Genomic DNA, 7,682 nt, shown 5'->3' with positions numbered 1-7,682 from the left:
CACCCCCGAGAACCCCCACACACCGCCCAACGCACACAAACCCCACAGCCCCCAAAACCCCCACACACCGCCCAACGCCCACAAACCCCACAGCCCCCAAAACCCCCACACACCGCCCAACGCCCACACACCCCCCAGAACCCCCACACACCGCCCAACAACCACACAACCCCCAGAACCCCCATACACCGCCCAGCGCCCACACACCCCCCAGAACCCCCACACACCGCCCAACGCCCACACACCCCCCAGAACCCCCACACACCGCCCGGCGCCCACACACCCCGAGAACCCCCACACACCGCCCGGCGCCCACACACCCCCGAGAACGCCCACACACCGCCCAACGCCCACAAACCCCACAACCCCCAAAACCCCCACACACCGCCCAACACCCACACCCCACAGCCCACAAAACCCCCACACACCGCCCAACGCCCACAGCCCCCAGAACCCCCACAGACCGCCCAATGCCCACACACCCCCCAGAACCCCCACACACCGCCCAACGCCCACAAACCCCACAGCCCCCAAAACCCCCACACACCGCCCAACGCCCACAAACCCCACAGCCCCCGAGAACCCCCACACACCTCCCAACGCCCACACACCCCCGAGAACCCCCACACACCGCCCAACGCCCACAAACCCCCCAGAACCCCCACACACCGCCCAGCGCCCACACACCCCCGAGAAACCCCACACACCGCCCAATGCCCACACCCCACAGCCCCCTAAACCCCCACACACCGCCCAACGCCCACACACCCCCGAGAACCCCCACACACCGCCCAACGCCCACACACCCCCCAGAACCCCCACACACCGCCCGGCGCCCACACACCCCCGAGAACCCCCACACACCCCCCGGCGCCCACACACCCCCGAGAACCCCCACACACCGCCCAGCGCCAACAAACCCCACAGCCCCCAAAACCCCCACACACCGCCCAACGCCCACACACCCCCGAGAACCCCCACACACCTCCCAACGCCCACACACCCCCGAGAACCCCCACACACCGCCCAACGCCCACAAACCCCCAAGAACCCCCACACACCGCCCAGCGCCCACACACCCCCCAGAACCCCCACACACCGCCCAGCGCCCACACACCCCCGAGAAACCCCACACACCGCCCAACGCCCACAAACCCCAGAGCCCCCAAAACCCCCACACACCGCCCAACGCCCACAAACCCCACAGCCCCCACACACCGCCCAACGCCCACAAACGCCGCAGAACCCCCACACACCGCCCAACGCCCACACACCCCCCAAAACCCCCAAACACCTCCCAACGACCACACACCCCACAGCAACCACACACCGCCCAACGCCCACACACCCCAAAGCACCCCCACACACCGCCCAACGCCCACAGCACCCAGAACCCCCACACACCGCCCAACGCCCACACACCCCCAGAACCCCCACACACCGCCCAACGCCCATACACCCCCCCTAAACCTCACACACCGCCCAGCGCCAACACACCCCCGAGAACCCCCACACACCGCCCAATGCCCACAAACCCCACAGCCCCCAAAACCCCCACACACCGCCCAACGCCCACAAACCCCACAGCCCCCAAAACCCCCACACACCGCCCAACGCCCACACACGCCCCAGAACCCCCACACACCGCCCAACGCCCACAAACTCCACAGCCCCAAAAACCCCCACACACCCCCCAAAACCCCCACACACCGCCCAACGCCCACACACCCCCAAGAACCCCCACACACCGCCCAACGCCTATACACCCCCCAGAACCCCCACACACCACCCAACGCCCACACAACCCCGAGAACCCCCACACACCGCCCAACGCCCACAAACCCCACAGCCCCCAAAACCCCCACACACCGCCCAACACCCACAAACCCCACAGCCCCCAAAACCCCCAAGCACCGCCCAACGCCCACACACCCCCCAGAACCCCCACACACCACCCAACGCCCACACACCCCCAAGAACCCCCACACACCGCCCAACGCCCACACACCCCCCTGAACCCCCACACACCGCCCAACGCCCACACACCCCCGAGAACCCCCACACACCGCCCAACGCCCACAAACCCCACAGCCCCCAAAACCCCCACACACCGCCCAACGCCCACACACCCCCCAGAATCCCCACACACCGCCCAGCGCCCACAAACCCCCGAGAACCCCCACACACCACCCAACACCCACACATCCCCGAGAACCCCTACACACCGCCCAACGCCCACAAACCCCACAGCCCCCAAAACCCCCACACACCGCCCAATGCATACAAACCCCACACCCCCAAAACCCCCACACACCCCCCAACGCCCACACACCCCCCAGAACCCCCACACACCACCCAACGCCCACAAACCCCCAAGAACCCCCACACACCGCCCAACGCCCACACACCCCCGAGAACCCCCACACACCGCCCAACACCCACACACCCCCAAGAACCCCCACACACCGCCCAGCGCCCACACACCCCCCAAAACCCCCACACACCGCCCAACGCCCACACCCCACAGCCCCCAAAACCCCCACACACCGCCCAGCGCCCACACACCCCCGAGAACCCCCACACACCGCCCAACGCCCACACCCCACAGCCCCCAAAACCCCCACACACCGCCCAACGCCCACAGCCCCCAGAACCCCCACAGACCGCCCAATGCCCACACACCCCCCAGAACCCCCACACACCGCCCAACGCCCAGAAACCCCACAGCCCCCAAAACCCCCACACACCGCCCAACGCCCACAAACCCCACAGCCCCCGAGAACCCCCACACACCTCCCAACGCCCACACACCCCCGAGAACCCCCACACACCGCCCACCGCCCACAAACCCCCAAGAACCCCCACACACCGCCCAGCGCCCACACACCCCCCAGAAACCCCACACACCGCCCAGCGCCCACACACCCCCGAGAAACCCCACACACCGCCCAACGCCCACACCCCACAGACCCCTAAACCCCCACACACCGCCCAACGCCCACACACCCCCGAGAACCCCCACACACCGCCCAACGCCCACACACCCCCCAGAACCCCCACACACCCCCGAGAACCCCCACACACCCCCCGGCGCCCACACACCCCCGAAAACCCCCACACACCGCCCAGCGCCCACAATCCCCACAGCCCCCAAAACCCCCACACACCGCCCAACGCCCACACACCCCCGAGAACCCCCACACACCCCCCAACGCCCACACACCCCCCAAAACCCCCACACACCGCCCAACGCCCACACACCCCCGAGAACCCCCACACACCGCCCAACGCCCACACACCCCCCAGAATCCCCACACACCGCCCAGCGCCCACACACCCCCGAGAACCCCCACACACCGCCCAACGCCCACACCCCGCAGCCCCCTAAACCCCCACACACCGCCCAACGCCCACAAACCCCACAGCCCCCAAAACCCCCACACACCGCCCAACGCCCACAAACCCCACAGCCCCCAAAACCCCCACACACCGCCCAACGCCCACAAACCCCACAGCCCCCGAGAACCCCCACACACCTCCCAACGCCCACACACCCCCGAGAACACCCACACACCGCCCACCGCCCACAAACCCCCAAGAACCCCCACACACCGCCCAGCGCCCACACACCCCCCAGAAACCCCACACACCGCCCAGCGCCCACACACCCCCGAGAAACCCCACACACCGCCCAACGCCCACACCCCACAGACCCCTAAACCCCCACACACCGCCCAACGCCCACACACACCCGAGAACCCCCACACACCGCCCAACGCCCACACACCCCCCAGAACCCCCACACACCCCCGAGAACCCCCACACACCCCCCGGCGCCCACACACCCCCGAAAACCCCCACACACCGCCCAGCGCCCACAATCCCCACAGCCCCCAAAACCCCCACACACCGCCCAACGCCCACACACCCCCGAGAACCCCCACACACCCCCCAACGCCCACACACCCCCCAAAACCCCCACACACCGCCCAACGCCCACACACCCCCGAGAACCCCCACACACCGCCCAGCGCCCACACACCCCCGAGAACCCCCACACACCGCCCAACGCCCACACCCCGCAGCCCCCTAAACCCCCACACACCGCCCAACGCCCACAAACCCCACAGCCCCTAAAACCCCCACACACCGCCCAACGCCCACAAACCCCACAGCCCCCAAAACCCCAACACACCGCCCAACGCATACAAACCCCACACCCCCAAAACCCCCACACACCGCCCAACGCCCACACCCCCCCCAAAACCCCAATACACCGCCCAACGCCCACACCCCACAGCCCCCAAAATCCCCACACACCGCCCAACGCCCACACACCCCCCCGAACCCACACACACCGCCCAACGCCCACACACCCCCCAGAACCCCCACACACCACCCAACGCCCACACACCCCCAAGAACCCCCACACACCGCCCAACGCCCACACACCCCCCTGAACCCCCACACACCGCCCAACGCCCACACACCCCCGAGAACCCCCACACACCGCCCAACGCCAACACACCCCCGAGAACCCCCACACACCGCCCAACGCCCACAAACCCCACAGCCCCCAAAACCCCCACACACTGCCCAACGCCCACACACCCCCCAGAACCCCCACACACCGCCCAACGCCCACACAACCCCCAGAACCCCCATACACCGCCCAGCGCCCACACACCCCCCAGAACCCCCACACACCGCCCAACGCCCACACACCCCCCAGAACCCCCACACACCGCCCGGCGCCCACACACCCCCGAGAACCCCCACACACCGCCCGGCGCCCACGCACCCCCGAGAACCCCCACACACCGCCCAACGCCCACAAACCCCACAGCCCCCAAAACCCCCACACACCGCCCAACGCCCACACCCCACAGCCCCCAAAACCCCCACACACCGCCCAACGCCCACAGCTCCCAGAACCCCCACAGACCGCCCAATGCCCACACACCCCCCAGAACCCCCACACACCGCCCAATGCCCACAAACCCCACAGCCCCCAAAACCCCCACACACCGCCCAACGCCCACAAACCCCACAGCCCCCGAGAACCCCCACACACCTCCCAACGCCCACACACCCCCGAGAACCCCCACACACCGCCCAACGCCCACAAACCCCCAAGAACCCCCACACACCGCCCAGCGACCACACACCCCCGAGAAACCCCACACACCGCCCAATGCCCACACCCCACAGCCCCCTACACCCCCACACACCGCCCAACGCTCACACACCCCCGAGAACCCCCACACACCGCCCAACGCCCACACACCCCCCAGAATCCCCACACACCGCCCAGCACCCACACACCCCCGAGAACCCCCACACACCGCCCAACGCCCACACCCCGCAGCCCCCTAAACCCCCACACACCGCCCAACGCCCACAAACCCCACAGCCCCCAAAACCCCCACACACCTCCCAACGCCCACAAACCACACAGCCCCCAAAACCCCAACACACCGCCCAACGCATACAAACCCCACACCCCCAAAACCCCCACACACCGCCCAACGCCCACACACCCCCAAAACCCCAATACACCGCCCAACGCCCACACCCCACAGCCCCCAAAATCCCCACACACCGCCCAACGCCCACACACCCCCCCGAACCCACACACACCGCCCAACGCCCACACACCCCCCAGAACCCCCACACACCACCCAACGCCCACACACCCCCAAGAACCCCCACACACCGCCCAACGTCCACACACCCCCCTGAACCCCCACACACCGCCCAACGCCCACACACCCCCGAGAACCCCCACACACCGCCCAACGCCCACAAACCCCACAGCCCCCAAAACCCCCACACACCGCCCAACGCCCACAAACCCCCCAGAACCCCCACACACCGCCCAACGCCCACACAACCCCCAGAACCCCCATACACCGCCCAGCGCCCACACACCCCCCAGAACCCCCACACACCGCCCAACGCCCACACACCCCCCAGAACCCCCACACACCGCCCGGCGCCCACACACCCCCGAGAACCCCCACACACCGCCCGGCGCCCACACACCCCCCAGAACCCCCACACACCGCCCAACGCCCACAAACCCCACAGCCCCCAAAACCCCCACACACCGCCCAACGCCCACAAACCCCACAGCCCCCGAGAACCCCCACACACCTCCCAACGCCCACACACCCCCGAGAACCCCCACACACCGCCCAACGCCCACAAACCCCCAAGAACCCCCACACACCGCCCAGCGCCCACACACCCCCCAGAACCCCCACACACCGCCCAGCGCCCACACACCCCCGAGAAACCCCACACACCGCCCAATGCCCACACCCCACAGCCCCCTAAACCCCCACACACCGCCCAACGCCCACACACCCCCGAGAACCCCCACACACCGCCCGGCGCCCACACACCCCCGAGAACCCCCACACACCGCCCAGCGCCCACAAACCCCACAGCCCCCAAAACCCCCACACACCGCCCAACGCCCACACACCCCCGAGAACCCCCACACACCGCCCAACGCCCACACACCCCCCAGAACCCCCACACACCACCCAGAGCCCACACACCCCCGAGAACCCCCACACACCACCCAACGCCCACAAACCCCACAGCCCCCAAAACCCCCACACACCGCCCAACGCCCACACACCCCCGAGAACCCCCACACACCGCCCAACGCCCACACACCCCCCAGAACCCCCACACACCGCCCAGCTTCCACACACCCCCGAGAACCCCCACACACCGCCCAACGCCCACAAACCCCACAGCCCCCAAAACCCCCACACACCGCCCAACGCCCACACACCCCCCAGAACCCCCACACACCGCCCAACAACCACACAACCCCCAGAACCCCCATACACCGCCCAGCGCCCACACACCCCCCAGAACCCCCACACACCGCCCAACGCCCACACACCCCCCAGAACCCCCACACACCGCCCGGCGCCCACACACCCCCGAGAACCCCCACACACCGCCCGGCGCCCACACACCCCCGAGAACGCCCACACACCGCCCAACGCCCACAAACCCCACAACCCCCAAAACCCCCACGCACCGCCCAACACCCACACCCCACAGCCCCCAAAACCCCCACACACCGCCCAACGCCCACAGCCCCCAGAACCCCCACAGACCGCCCAATGCCCACACACCCCCCAGAACCCCCACACACCGCCCAACGCCCACAAACCCCACAGCCCCCAAAACCCCCACACACCGCCCAACGCCCACAAACCCCACAGCCCCCGAGAACCCCCACACACCTCCCAACGCCCACACACCCCCGAGAACCCCCACACACCGCCCAACGCCCACAAACCCCCCAGAACCCCCACACACCGCCCAGCGCCCACACACCCCCGAGAAACCCCACACACCGCCCAATGCCCACACCCCACAGCCCCCTAAACCCCCACACACCGCCCAACGCCCACACACCCCCGAGAACCCCCACACACCGCCCAACGCCCACACACCCCCCAGAACCCCCACACACCGCCCGGCGCCCACACACCCCCGAGAACCCCCACACACCCCCCGGCGCCCACACACCCCCGAGAACCCCCACACACCGCCCAGCGCCAACAAACCCCACAGCCCCCAAAACCCCCACACACCGCCCAACGCCCACACACCCCCGAGAACCCCCACACACCTCCCAACGCCCACACACC

This window comes from Atractosteus spatula, chromosome 17 (assembly GCF_055471065.1).
Source record: "Atractosteus spatula isolate fAtrSpa1 chromosome 17, fAtrSpa1.hap1, whole genome shotgun sequence".
Classification (NCBI taxonomy): Eukaryota; Metazoa; Chordata; class Actinopteri; order Semionotiformes; family Lepisosteidae; genus Atractosteus; species Atractosteus spatula.
This window is presented reverse-complemented; position numbering follows the sequence as displayed.